This window comes from Argopecten irradians, unplaced genomic scaffold (genome assembly GCF_041381155.1).
Source record: "Argopecten irradians isolate NY unplaced genomic scaffold, Ai_NY scaffold_0217, whole genome shotgun sequence".
Taxonomy (NCBI): domain Eukaryota; kingdom Metazoa; phylum Mollusca; class Bivalvia; order Pectinida; family Pectinidae; genus Argopecten; species Argopecten irradians.
The window spans coordinates 36,729-52,642 of NW_027187684.1; the positions used below are offsets into that span (position 1 = coordinate 36,729).

The following is a 15,914-nucleotide window of genomic DNA, read 5'->3' on the forward strand; positions in this document are numbered from 1 at the left end:
AAGCTATTATGTTAACACAAGTCAGTGTAAAAAAGTGTTTAAAGTTTTCAGCATAATGCATTACAATATTAGAAATCTGTGCTTTTCTTGTTATTGAGAAGAAGTTGAACCTGCGCAATGACGGACAGTAGGCATTTACAATAGGTGTACTGTTTGTGATAGCCACCAGATGACCAAAAATAGCATCCTCCTGTCGGCATCTTTATCCCGGTACTGTTACTAAGGAAATATCTACCCGCGATATCCTAATTACAACATATATTATATATTAATTAAACATTAATTATTGATTATAAAGTTAAAGATGCTCCATCGCCGACAGAGCATAAATGATAACTTGAACAACAAGTTTTGTTTAATCGTGCATATATATGTCTAATTAAGACAAAAAATAATATAAATGATTTATTTTGCCTTTGGTGCATGCACAATCAGTACTTCATTCCATATTGGATATAGTGCCTCGGCATTTTTTCGGGATGCAATTAGATTTTTTTTTAATTTTAACTTGAAGTAAAACTAGAAGCTCAAACTTTTCAATGGTGGTAATGGTGTAAAGTAAGTAACTTTTGTAACTGAAAAAATACTAAATCATCTCCTCCTGTTTTTGATAGTGAAAAAATACCATTTATCAGTAGTGGAGCATCTTTAAATATTGTATACAGTGATCAATGTCTATTAAAGCTACTTATACCTACTTGTTTGGCGAATACGTAAAGTCAAATGCTTCACCTCTCTATCCTCCTCAAACTGAAAGTAGGCATTTACTGCATTACTTGAGATAGTTTGACATGTACATGATACCGTATAGACAGTTATTTTCGCGATTAAGCAGAATAATACTTTGATCGTGAAATTTGATACACGAATTATTAAAAAATGGACGAACCATATATACCCTGAAAGTCAGATAGCGAAAATTTACATGAGGCCCACCTGTTTTTGGGGTTTTTTTTAGTAATTATCACAAAAAATCTTAGAATAAGCCAAAGTAACCACACGCTTTGCTTAATTTTGAATCCACACCATATAATGATGTTTTCAATAAATGTGAGTGTTTACTCAATGCTAAGTTTCAGAGAAGAAGTCGTTATATGAAAAAAGCCAAACTGCCATATTTGTACAAGTTTGAATCACCACCCCATGAAGATGATACCATTGCAATATGAGTGTCCTCGGGGGTCAACAGCAGCCTTTGTACAATTTTGAATGCCAATCCAATAAGGATGCTACTTTTGCAATATAAGTGTTTTCCAATGCTTTGTTTCAGAGAAGATGACGTTTATATAGAAATAGCCAAATCGACACTATTGGTCCCGCCCCTCAGGTCTCCGGTGGGACAACCCAAACTTTTGTACTATTTTTAGTCCCAACACCATTAAGAAGCTACAAATACAATACGGGTGTTATCAAATGCTTAGTTTCGAAGAAATCATCATTTTGGAAATAACCAAATTGATTTTTTTGGTCCCACCCCCATGGGTCAGCCACACCATTTGTACAATTTTGAATGCAAGCCACATACGGATGTTACTACTGCAATATGAGTGTTATCCCATTCTTAGTTTCAGAGAATAAGTCATAAGGAATTTAGCCAAACTAAAACTTTTAGCCCCACCCCTGTGGCCCCCTGAGATCAGTCCCACCACTTGTAAAATTTTAAATAAAGGTGAAACCAATGCAATATGAGTATCTAATGCTTCATTTCACAGAAGAAGTCATTTATATGGAATTAACTAAATTTACCTTTTTGGCCCCGCCCACAGGACCTCGAGGGTCAACAACAGCCTTTGTACAATTTTGAATGTCAACCCAATAAGGATGCTACTTTTGCAATATAAGTATTTTCCAATGCTCAGTTTCAGAGAAGATGACGTTTATAAGGGCGCAGCCCTTCGTTCCCAAAGGGCACGAAGTGCAAAGCACTTCTAATGTAACGGATACACAAAAATATAAGAAAAACATTATCTTCAAAATCCAATCCAACACACTGACAGCTTCAGTTTGCGGCCGCCATTTTGTGGAGGTTGTGCCTTGCTCCGGTACTGCTCTCCCCAGTAAATATATATTTAACTAATGCAAATGCATAACAGGGGTAATTTAACATTATTTTTTTTTATTATTTTTTTAAATAATGATAATAACACTTTGAAAATTAAAAGCTAAAGAATGCAGTCAAAATATCCACCAAGGCGAAGATGAGCACAAGGAATCATGACGTCACATAACGTCAACAAATGGCGCGAAATCATAGGATTCGCATACGCGGCACTCCTGGCCTTGAATTGACACAGAGAAATCCGAATCTTTGAGTTCATTTCTTTGAGTTTATGCTAGACAATTATAATATCAGATACTTCTATAGTTTAAAGTGCGTCCTTTTATTTCTAAATTATGTCTTCTACATGAAATAGAAAATAAAATAATCAAGCAGAGCTTCGCTCTTCCTATGCCGTGCATGATTCATATTAAAACATCTGGCTGCGCCCTTTAAGGCCTTGCCTTCAGTCATATTATGGAAATAGCCAAATTGACACTATTGATCCCGCCCCTCAGGTTTCCGGTGGGGCAACCTTAACTTTTGTACAATTTTGAATCCCAACCCCATTGAGAAGCTAAATATACAATAAGAGTGTTATCAAATGCTTAGTTTCGAAGAAATCATCATTTTGGAAATAACCAAAATGATCTTTTTGGCCCCACCATCAGGGGTCAGCCACACCATTTGTACAATTTTGAATGCAAGCCACATACGGATGATACTACTGCAATATGAGTGTTATCCCATTCTTAGTTTCAGAGAAGAAGTCGTAAATAAGGCAATAGCCAAACTTAAACTTTTGGCCCCGCCCCTCTGGCCCCCTGAGATCAGTCCCACCACTTGTAAAATTTTAAATTACCACCCCATAAAGGTGAAACCAATGCAATATGAGTATATAATGCTTCATTTCATAGAAGAAGTCATTTATATGAAATTAACTAAATTTACCCTTTTGGTCCCGCCCACAGGACCTCAAGGGTCAACAGCAGCTTTTGTACAATTTTGAATGCCAATCCAATAAGGATGCTACTTTTGCAATATAAGTGTTTTCCAATGCTCAGTTTCAGAGAAGATGACGTTTATATGGAAATAGCCAAATCGACACTATTGGTCCCGCCTCTCAGGTCTCCGGTGGGGCAATCCCAACTTTTGTACAATTTTGAATCACAACTCCATTTAGAAGCTACATATACAATAAGAGTGTTATCAAATGCTTAGTTTCGAAGAAATCATCATTTTGGAAATAACCAAAATGATCTTTTTGGCCCCACCACCAGGAGTCAGCCACACCATTTGTACAAGCCTCCAGTAGGTCAGTCTTATCATTTTTACAACTTTGAATCCCCACCCCATAAGTATGTCACCACCTTGTAAATATAAGAAGTACGTTTATACGGAAATAACCAAAGGAACAACTTTTGACTCTGCCACTCAGACCCCCGATGTTTAGTCAGTATCACCATAAGGTGCTACCATTTCAATTTTGTTCAATTCCGACCCAGCAGCTTTGAAGAAGTCGATTTGAGCTGGACGTGACGAAGACGGAAACGTCGAACCAGGTGTGCTAGAAACCGTTCAAATTTGATGTTTTTCTTTTGAAGGTTAAAACCGAGACAAATTTATGACCCCCGCGTAAATAAGCGGCTATAACGGTAACATGACTTCATAAACAGCGAACTTATACCCGAGCGTTACCATTTGCGGTTTTCGTACAAATTGTTCTGCTGTAACGCATTATACCAGACCGAACCGAAACTGGTACAAGTGGTTCGTTTCGTTCCTTTTCATTATTTTTTCTTGAAACTCACCACCTGGTTCCAAGATGGTTGACATGATGTATTTCATTTGACATTGAAATTTTCTTTCTGATGAAAACAGAACATAAAAATACATATTCGTTAAAATATGATTAACTGGGTTTTCAAATGCATTTTGAACGTGCTTAGGTGTTGTTTTTTATATTCATAATGCTATCAAGATAGAAAATAACCAGTTTTGAATTCAAAGCGTATCTTTCATATAGGCGTCGCTATATTGGGAAAACCCTAACACGTTCTATGAGACGGTGTCGTATCAATTAAGTGCAAGTGGTACGAATCTGCAAAATGAACGTACGGTGCGTGTATTTTACTATGTCCAAATAATCGAATTCTCAGAGATAAAAAGTATGAAGACCTACCGATACATTACTGAAACATAAATGTGTATATATCGACAAAATCGTTTCTAAACAATGTGAAATTTGAATGTGTCATTTAAGATAACAACAAAAACGGTATCTCCCCCTCATGCAATAAACATGCATGTATACATATATATATATATATATATATATGATTAAAACAAACCATTATAATATCTTGCGGGTACAGCATGCTTGATGCAAAATGCTAAACGCCCTTATGCAAAATGACAATTTCTTAGAAGATCTTAGAAGGATCATGACGTCCACCATGGAACGTCTATATCATTAAAGGAAAGACGGATCACCTTTTCTATGATTATCTCATGAAGGCATTTGCACCATGGATAGCATGACGACACTACCCTAAAGTGACATAACCAGTTTTGTCAAAATCCAATATGGATGTCTGATTTCCATACCCTTACTAGTATGTACAAATAGGGGCAAAGGTGGACATAAACATGGGATATCCTTAAGCATTTCATAAGAAATAGCCAATTTCAATCATTGTTAAAATTCCAAGTGGCCACCAGCCGATATTTATTTAATCGCTTCGAAAAAATCATTAACCTCAATATTTATCCAATTGGAACCTACAAATGCAATTTTCTGAGGTATAGCGAATGTACACTGTCTATGTAGAGGTTGTGGCTATAAGGTTGTTAAATTGTCTAGTCTTACAGTTCTTGTATAAGTCAAAAAAATTAATGGATGACTATGGCTATGAAGACAGTTATTGATGATTCAGGGATAGAACTTGATGTTTATGCAATGCCATTTTCTGGTCATGAAAAACTGTAGAATCTTTATGGTCTTTGTGTCCGTTCCATCTGACAATTGAGTAAACAGGAAATTCCAATATCATAATACAGTTATTGTGTTTAGCTACTTCTTGTACTATCAAGTCTTCCTGCGTGTTTATGCCATCAGCACTGTCCTCTGATTCGGTGACATTTTTAGCTCTCATGTCCCCATCCACATATTTAAAACATATTGAACCATACTTTTCAGTTAGCTTTGGAAGTCTTTTACCTTGCCGGAAGTCCCCTTCTCTGAATACTTTCCACTCAATGGCCTTCATCTTAAAACTGCAAATTGTTTTCAGTTTTACACAGGTATAACATTAGCAGATCGGTCAAATTACTGAATGTTTTGGGAAAACAGGTTTCATTCCATTATGAATATGCCCGCGATCCGCCATATTATTTGTTGTTACTTGGCCGATGTCAGTTTGTTTAAAGTTGTATTTCTTGTAATTTTCACTGTAAGGATATGTCGTTTTAACATTTGATATTTGAATGTGGACATGTAACTTGATGATTGAGCTCCCCAAAACCATATGTCAGTCTGTAAAATAGCCGAAATCTAGGGATCATATATTCCTGGCTTTGAATAAAACGCCTTCAATCTCCGCCATATTCAGTACTTTCGGGTTTTGTCGGAATTCCGAATCGTATCACGTGACTGACGTCCACACGTCCTGCACGTGTTGATCCAGGTAACTAGCGTAAGCGCACATGTGTTTGTTTACGTTTTCCTTCTGGCTTATATGAGCAAATCATGCCTTATGTCCACAGAGCGAGTATTTGAAACATCTTATTCACACATTGCCGCAATTCTACATTGTGTGTATCAAAAGTTGCAATGTGCGAGCATTAATTTCTTTGTAGATCCAGTCTGCTGAGGTCGACCACGTGAACGAAAAATTGTTGATATTTCTCTTGGTTTCACAACCCTCGTGTTACTTCGAGATTATCGCGACGATGTTCGGAAGAGTTCGGAATGATTCGGCATCTTTCGAACCTATTTTTACGTGTACACGTTAAACAGATTTTTTCACTTTTATAATTAAAATACTTCCAGTGCTGCAACTTAATAAAAAGTGGTAAAATTAGAAAGTTTAAACCTCGGACCGTTAACTAACAAATCACAACTCATGGAAACTGAACACAGAACCTCTACAGAACTAGTTGGATTTTAAGTTGTTACTGGAAAATCTGGTTCACTCATGACAGGTTGTTCCCTGGAAACGTTCGATTGGTTGTTCGAACAGATTGCTCTCAAATTGCCAGTATGTGATCTACATTAAAGTACTTCAAAGTTCTACCTACACTAATCAAGTACGTCAAGGGTCCAAGTTGTTATACCACGGATCCGACGATCCACTTTTCCTAACACGAACCGATTGGTTACTAACACGAACCGATTGGTTACGCGAAAATATCCTAACGCAAACGGGTCCTTTGTCATGATGGTTTTTGCGAATTCTCTCTGCGGCTCCGTTTGAAGACGGATGTTAAGGATGTTCTAAGATGGGTTTTACCCCATCTTTCTCCAAAAACTCTTCCGACACAAACTGTAGTCTATTGTCTGACACGATCTCTTCGGGGAGACCATATGAAGCGATCATAGAACGTATAACTCCAATAGTCTTTGGCAATATCGTGGTTGCCGTATTTACGCATTCCAACCACTTAAAACGACTGTCAATAAGGACGAAGAAATAGTGTTTGTCGTTTTGCGAAATCAATATGGAGTCTCTACCATACGCGGGTAGACCAACTCTAAGGATGGAGAGGCGCGGACACCGGTTGATTAAGAACTGATTGACACACTCCACACGAACTAACTTGTTCGATTTCTTTATTGATTCCTACCCACCATAAGTAGTTTCGAACCAGTTTTTTTTTCGGCACATGCATATGTGTTGATCATGAAGATCTGAGTTAAGTAATCGTTCTCTGTATGGAATGGGTATGATAATACGAAGGCCCCACAGTACACATCCTTGTTCGGAATATAACTGCTCTTTCCTCAGGAAATAGGGTTTAAGCTCCTCATCGTTGACGTGTTTGGGCCATTCTTTTATTACTGTGTAGTCCAACACGTGTGAAAGAACCGGATCATTCCGTGTCGCTTGGCCAATATCCTCGAATAACACCGAAAGCTTATCAATTTCTGAAAATTTGAAGTTGTCAGCCGCTTTCTGGCTTTACTTTTCCTCGAAGCGGTAACCTCGAGAACGCGTCGGCGTTACCGTGTTATATGGCCTTGCGGCATTCTATGTCGTTTTGCTATGCCGACAAGATCAAGAACCAGCGCTGCATACGGGCTGCTGCCAAAGATGGTACTCCAGTCTTTGGTCCCATAATGATCGTGAACGGCTTATAATCAGTTGCTAGTGTGATGTGATACTTGTGAAACTGTTTTACTCCAAAGATGTGGGTTAGAGCCTCTTTCTCTAATTGAGCGATGTTTTTCTAACTGGGCGCGAGCGTGCCCGAAGCGAACACAATGGGTCTTTCATTACCATTAACCATACCATCATTTTGTACCAGTATTGTGTTTGTTGAAAGTAATCTAATAAGGTGGGGCCTATTAATATAACTCACTGCACCTATTCATGGCTGAAACAAGTCGGTTGATCGTTTTGTAGCAAAGGTTCATAACTCTGGAGAAAGATGGAGGTATATTGTTCCGATTTAGAATACGCTATCCTTGATGCATATATAAAACATGAGTATCAACAATAAATAAAGGTAAAATAACTAAACATGGCTATGAATACTCTTATGTCAATATGTGATATTGTATGCATCGCAGAGAGTATAGTCGAAAATAAAACTGAATTTGGTGTCAAAAAATGCATGTATTTCATGACCATGCACGAAAGCACAAGATATAACCTGCTAAGAAATACAATTTAATATGTATGTACATGTAACGAGCATTTTAATTGGCTTAATTTAATAAGCATAAATCGCTCACCTGCTACCCGGTAATGATGGTCCGGAAAGCCTAAGGTAATGATTTTTATGTTTGAGCCCGATATATTTAAATGTTCTCTAGTAGGTTTTCAATTGACTGTTGAACGGTTGTTCATTTGATGATGCAGCTTTAACAGCAAAAATTAACACAAGTGATCAATTTGACCTTTTTTAATTAAATTCAGCGTTTTTAGTTGTTCAATAATTAATTTAAACAAAAACATCACCGTTATACACTTTATTCGATAGACTGAACTATATCTTCTTTTGTATCAATTCTCTCCGCTAGGTTGCGCTTTTGCTCTAAGAAATACTTAGTTTTGGAACTACTTGAGAGTAGAAAAAATATGCCAGGCTATTCAATCTAATTTATCCGCTTCATACATCAGACTCTTCGACTGAATTTATTATTAGGGTTCCAAATCGGATGATGTGTTCCAAATGAGAGTCCTTTATACAAGTCCTGGATCATTTGGTATCTAAACGGGAGTCGTTCAAAAAGGAAAGTGTATTGCCGATGAACTAAGATGACCTTGGCGTTTGGTATATCGCCTCCGATTGGCTACCACGGCGCACTCAAAAGGTTCATAGCGGTCACACTTTCAACGCAATTTATTAAAATATAATTTCTTACACCACGTACACACACTATATTTATAGCGTATAAGTTGTGTAATTCAGAATAACAAGGGAAGTTCGGAGGGTGTCAAATTAGTCGCCCTGGTGGTCAAACGTTTTATTTTTGTATAAAGATACACAATCTAATTAAAATTAGAATTGTAATTCTGCTCCACTACGATGATCTGCGTTACACTCCAAAACAAGATCTAACAACACCCTGTTCGGAGTCCTGAGCATGATCCCTGTGGTTAGCCAATCAGCGTCTCGCCTACGGAATCTTCGGTATGATTGATTCATTCATTCGGAAGTATAAACGGCTAAGAGTATTCCTGAAATGTTCCGATTCTAAGCTAGAAGTCATGCTGAGGTGACCCTAAACGAGGCATTGTTAGATCTTGTATTGGAGCGTAACGTAGAACATCGTAGTGGAGAAATAACGTCTAATTTTAATTAGATTGATAGATACATAAACTGTAGCTAGGGATTAGATGGTATGACATGAAAAGTCAGGTCAGAGACCCTTAAAAAGCTTTTTGAAATACGTGTATGTGGGAGGTCAATGTTCTGTTTGGTCCAATGTTGATAAAATTTAAATATAGAATGTATTCTTGATCATTGTTTCTTAATTCTTCTGCATTGGTATGATAACATTAAAATAAATTTGAAACAAGAGGCCAAAAGGGCTATTAATACAATATATATAGTACGTCGGTTAAATTGTAGTCTATTTGACCCCTGTGACATTGCATTAATGTCAGCATAAGCACAAACTTGATAGCCCTTTATCCCAGCAATATACAGGCCTAATATCAGGTCTCTATGACTCTTAGTTATTGACAAGAGATGTCGTTTAAGGATTTATCGCATATTGAAACAATGTGACATAAATGAAGGTCAATGTTATTCATTTGAACAAACTTGGAAGACCTTCTTCCCAGCATTATACAGGCCTAATATCAAGTCTCTAGGGGTCTTTTTAAGTAATTTTGCCTATTTGATCCAGATGACCTTGAATAAAGGTCAAGGTCATTAATTTAACCAAACGTGGTAGTCCATCATCCTAGCCTGTTACAGGCGCAATATCAGGTCTCTAGGGTTATTATTATTGAAAAGAAGTTGTTTAAATAGTTAAGCCCATTTGAAGCCTGTGACCTTAAATGACCAAATTAAATCATTTAAAGTTTGATAGCCCTTCATCCCAGCTGTATACAGGCTAATATCAGGTTTCTAGGACCCTTAGTTATTGACAAGATGTCATTTAAGAAATATTACCTTTTTGATCTTGGTGACCTTAAATAAATGTCAAGGTCATTAATTTGAACAAAACTTGGTAGCCCTTCATTCTGGCATGCTACATGCACCACATCAGGTTGCAAGGGTTCTTAGTTATTGACGAGTTGTTGGAATGAAAAAAGTTTATGTATAACAGACGGCGTATGGACGACACATGATGACAATAGGTCATCCTGAACCTAACCTACCTGAAAAGTACTTTTTGGATCGCACCACTTGCCATTCACCTAATTCCATAATTTTTGTGTTATAACATATATGTCAATGCAAAAAGTATGCATATTTTTACTGGAAAGGGACCTGACGTTTTTGCCATGTCATACTATGACTATCGAGCCCTCAGGTACATTAACCATAACATAAAACATATCATCCATGGTCACTATGTAGAGGGCCCAAATTCACACCTAAATGAAAAGTTTGTTTTACTTTTGGTGTGAAACTATACAATCTGAGTACATACCCGTCACACTCCTCTTTATTTAAAGTACATCCAAAGTTTTGTGGTATATCTTTTATGTATATACAATGTATTTATATTAAATGATATAAGCTACTTACCAACTTCTGGGTCTTCTGTCCATTTTGAAAAATGCACTTGTTACTCTGGAAGAGAGATGATTTTTTTTTCATGAAATCCTTGCTTTATGGCAGATTACTAATCTGTAATTAACCACTACACACAAGAGCATAGTGTAGTCCGTGAAGGATCAGTTTGAAACGTGTATTAATTGGTCAGCTTCCGTGAAGGATTAGAAAGCTCTGTGAAAATAGGTTAGGCACTGAAACAAAGAAAAATCAGTACATGTCATCTGGCTACACGGAAGGTGATATTCATTCATAGAACAATGTCCAAAGTATTTTAACAAATGCAGCACCTGACAGATAAAAACAATTTGATCAGTCATACAAATTATTTTCTATGTTGAGCTTAATTTGCCTCCGTACGAAAACTCAATTTTATAAACACTAACCGTGACTTCAGTCTTTATTTTCGCAGCTAAAACGTCGATCTGCCACATTCCAAATCCCTTTTCCTTAGACATATTTAAAGGATTTGTGTTCCTATAAGATCGGTTTTTTTTTTTTTTTTTTTTGCAATACTGAAACATACACATATTCATTACATTAATATTCTTTCGCGAATAATATTTTGTAATCCGGTATTATTCCAAAATGATATACACCTGAGACATGCTATGTAAACTAAGCAAAAGAGTTTTAAAAATAATTTTAGGTGTTATCCGATATTAAATCTAGCGATATTGTGCATGTCTCTAAATCACTAGTTTGTTGTAGATGTAAAGACCTAAGTTGATAAAAAGTGAGAATACAAAATTACTAACCTAAAGTATTACTGTTAACTCGTAAATTGATAACAATCAACAGTAATATCTAAGCCATGACACTTTGATCAACTGAGCTCTGTCCATCTGCACCAAATTGTTGAATTTCAGGCATTGCAAATATCACTGTTTAAATGGATAATATCTTATTACCTTTTTTGCCCTTGTGACCTTGAATGAAGGTCAAGGTCATTCATTTAAAAAATTTTAGTAGTCTTTCATGCTACAGGTCCAATGTCGGTACCGTAGGCCTTTGGGTTATTAAGAATAAGTCATTTGAATGAAAAGATAAACGGACGGCGCAACGACGACGTACGATACATGATGATATTAGGTCTTCCTGACCTATCGGAACCAAAAATGTCTTTTAAATATTCGAAGGGATATCGCAAGGTAATCATATTGATGTATCAGTTTAAGCTATTGCACTACAGTAGTCGTATCTAGTGAGGATATTGTATTTTTAATAAATCAAAAAAAGGGAAAATTAAGACTGTGGTGAAATTTTAATGGTGATGTAAAACTTAGGGAAAATGTTTTTTTTTTTTTCTAAACACTGAAATAATTACAAAATCATTGTTGTATTTCGAACATTTGGTATAGTAAATTGTTAAAACCATTCTATCTGTCCTCTTTATATAACCAAAACAGTTACTGGTCTTTTTAATGTTTGAAGGTAAACCCCCACTGCTTCCCTTACGCCCCACTTCCAAGTTCCCTTCATTACTAGAAATAAACTCATACCAGACCTTAATGCCATGTCAAACCATACAAATCTGACACTTATATTTAAACACAACATAAAACATATAGACCATGGCCGGCCACTATGAAGAGGGCCAAAATTCACACCCAAATGAATAGTTTGTTTTACTTTTGGTGTGAAATAATACAATCCGAGTACATACCCGCCATACTCCTCTTTATTAAGAGTGCACCCAGAGTTTTGTGGTATATCTCCATACCATTTAGATATATAGGTAATTTTTTTAATATTAAAGTACATTAGCTACTTACCAACTTCTGGGTCTTCTGTCCATTTTGAAAAATGCTCTTGATACTCTGGAAGAGAGATGATTTTTTTCCATGAAATCCTTGCTTTATGACAGATTACAAATCTGTAACTAACCACTACACATAAGAGTATAGTTTAGTCCGTGAAGGATCACTTGAAACGTGTATTAATTGGTCAGCTTCCATGAAAATAAGGCTGGAATTAACTACCGCTTCTTAGTCCCAATAGATAAAACTTATCTCCAAATATCAGTGCTGAAGCGTTATTGGTAGATGTTGCATCGGTAACCAAAAATAAGTTGCTTTCAGAACAAAACAATACCATGATGTAAATTTTCAGTTTTTTTTTGTTTTTTTTTTTTTTTTTCAAAGTAAGTCAGCCATTTCATTTCATATTCAAGCTCTGTCAAAAAAAGGAAGGCACTGAAACAAAAGACAATACATGTCATCTGGCTATGGAAGGTATTTTAACAAATGCAGCAGCTGACAGATATAATATTTTCCATTCATACTAATTATTTTCCTCTTGTGAGCTTAATTCGCCTTAAAACATTTATATAAGTTGACTATCCAACAGGAATAACACGTTCGACTGTTCCTTGCTGCAGCATCTGAAACGATCAAAAGTAACAATATTAAAGCAAAGAGTATTTTAGTAAGAAATTAATCGATTATTTAAAAGTGATGTAATGTTACGTTTAACACAATGTTCTGTGATGTGGCCATTAGATTGACTAAGAGATAAAGTGGAGTTATGATTCCTATAATAAATTACTACGTTATTAAAACTCACTTCCAAAGCCATTGCGTCAGGTTCAATAATAGGATACATGTATATAAAAAATGTATGCTTAAAAATTGGATTAGCTAAAATAAAAAGCCTTACTGGAAAAAACAAGTGTGAATGGTAATAAATATTCAAGAAGCCAAAATATCACCAAGAGGCTTTTAGAACAAAGGATAAGGGGGAATGAGTCTGCTAATGAAATTCGATATTCAATCAGAGCTTTCTTGCAGTGACAGCACAAAATTGCCAACATGCTAACCTTTTTCTTTTTTTCTTTTTTTTATAACTATTTATTGAAATTTCTTCTGTAATTTCCGACAGAAAGACAGAAATGTCTGCACCTAGATGAACCCACGACACGAACAGCAGCATTATACTCCTCTCTTATTGTCTAATTTCTATAAAAAAAATCAAGCAAACAAACAAACAAAACATAATAATGTAGTTATCGCTTTGCGAGTATCCGACTACCTGACCATCTTCAGACAACATTCATATTAGGCTATCCATCTGTCTATGTAAGCTTCACGATTCGCTATTTAAGTTAATATGCAGCAAAAAGTATATTTTATGATCTTTTTTTTTCAAAGTAATTGTTTATTTATAAAAAGCATAACAACAAAATACTCATCTGTCCTCTCACAGGAGGAGACTTATTTATGGCAAGCCAAGGTACTTTTTATTCTATTAATTCCGATATCGGAATTAAATTTCTGATATCGGATATCGGGAATTCTAATTCCGATATCGGAAATTCTTATTTCGATATCGGAAATCCTAATTCTTATTCCGATATCATAAATTAGAAAACAATTTTCCATATCAGAAATTCCAATTCTGATATGGGAAATTATATTTCAGATAACAGGAATTCTATTTCCGATATCCGAAATTCTCCTTCTTTCTGCTGTAATAACTGCTCCCTGGTAGCTGCGTTATTTGCATGGTAAAATAACTTGACTTTCCGATATCGGAAATTGAATTCCTGATATCGGAAATACAATTTCTGATATTGAAATTTGTTTCAATTTCCGATATGAGAAATAGAATATCCGATATCAGAATTAGAATTTCCGATATCAGAATTAGAATATCCGATATCAGAATTAGAATTTCCGATATCAGAAATCAAAAGTTATTTAATATAATGAAATAATTAAAGATAACTAAAAAAAACACTTGGAATTTCGCCTAACAGATAAAGATAAGTATAAACACACAATAGACAAGTTTGAAGATTATATATTGATAAAATACAGTAATGGTTATGCCTGTGGTAATTTAATTTACAAAATCATGGATAGCCATGCAGGACTAGTGCGGAAGTTGACATCTTTCTGTCTTAAAGTCATCGCATACAATCAAAATATCAAAAGACATTTGCAATTCTTCCCATGTCTAAGAGAAATGTTCAGTAATTTCCCATTTGTCATATAATCATGTAAAATATTGCTTGCAAAGTTAATCCAAGAGCAGTGTAAAAATGAGCCGTACCCAAACGATTCTAAACACGTCGGTAAGTACATCAATTAGCACATAGAGATCAGAATATTATCCGAGATCGCTTGCATCAAATGTTTTCCCATACTTTAACAGCGTGTTTTCATATATTTATATCGCACTTTGTTTCGCATGTCAATCTACTCCAGAATACTTCCTTTGGAGGGAGACTGCATGGTTTCCTAAAACCCTACAGGGTCATTGACAGAGTCGTAAGGGTATATGATTTTTAGGAGTGACCAAAGTGCTATGCCGTGTTCTGAACCTTTTTCTTTATCGTCTGCAGACTTTGACATGATCTTTGTCTAGAGATGCCCCCACAAACAGGAACTTGTCTATAACGTTCAAACAGCATATAGGGAAAGAAATGTACTTCTCCGCGTCAGTCAAAGGTATATTCAAGCTAATGTTAAAAATCCCATAGAAATTGCCCACAGCCCAATTTTCTTGAAACTCTGCACAGTACTACTAGTTTTCCCTTTCAAATGACACTACTTTTCTCCTTTTGCGATATTGAAAATTAAATCTCTACTTAAATTGTAAATTGAATGTAAAATTCTCACCTTGATAACCTATTAAATTAAATATGATATATATTGCTTTATGCGTGTTTGTTACATTTTGTATGTTGAATAATTTAAATCACAAAAAGAAAAAGTAGTGCCCCGATTTTATATTCGAAAACTAATATACAACATAGACAGTAAAATGTCTAATTGAGCGGCTTTTTATAATTTGATTTTTAATTTAATTTTTTTCTCTACTATACTATACTATGAAGACTAGTTCATAAACTCATACTTGCCTTAACTACACCAATCTTGCATCCTTGTGTATATATATCTTGTATGTGATTTGAATATTTATAATCGGGATTCAGTTTTTACGTTTTTTGAAACTTAAGAGTGCAGGTAGTAACGTGACCACATTTTCGTTAGCCATTTCTCGAGCAACCTTGTCTCACAAAAAATTCTTCATTTAACTTGGAAAAAATCAGAATAAAACGGATAGTGTGATCGGTTTCTAGTTGAGATTCGAAGTCTCGTTGACGTCTCGTGATTTTCAAATATGTAAATGTAGCCATATAGAAAATCTATTTGTTTATAGACTTTTTTATACACAAATCTAAAAACAGTGGAATTTCTTACACTTTCAGGGAGGTGGAATGCAGGAGTATCACTTTGGGTCACTCAGTGATAAGCAAAACTATTTTGCATAAAATGTACCTCAGGGTCAGCTGCATATTGTATGCTAATCAGAAAATATTTTTCAGATTTTTTCTGGGCTCATGGTAATTTCAGAGGTAAAAGGCCTTTGATCTCTGAAATTACCATGAGCCCGGAAAAAAATAGGATGTTCT

The 15,914-nt window shown here is 35.6% G+C and overlaps 1 long non-coding RNA gene across 2 annotated transcripts in view; it reads right to left on the reverse strand.

Moving 5' to 3' along the window:
• Positions 1–13,579, reverse strand: part of LOC138312128 (uncharacterized) — a 47,178-nt gene extending 33,599 nt beyond the window's left edge. Inside the window, exons 1-2 of one of the 2 annotated variants that reach the window (XR_011206864.1) lie at positions 12,271–13,579; positions 10,469–10,689 (exon numbers count right to left, since the gene is read on the reverse strand). This is a non-coding gene — a long non-coding RNA (uncharacterized lncRNA). Of the gene's footprint in view, positions 1–10,468; positions 10,690–10,881; positions 11,006–12,270 lie in introns of those variants that run through there. The other variant, XR_011206865.1, reaches the window with a different exon arrangement.
• Between the last annotated feature and the right edge of the window lie 2,335 nt (positions 13,580–15,914).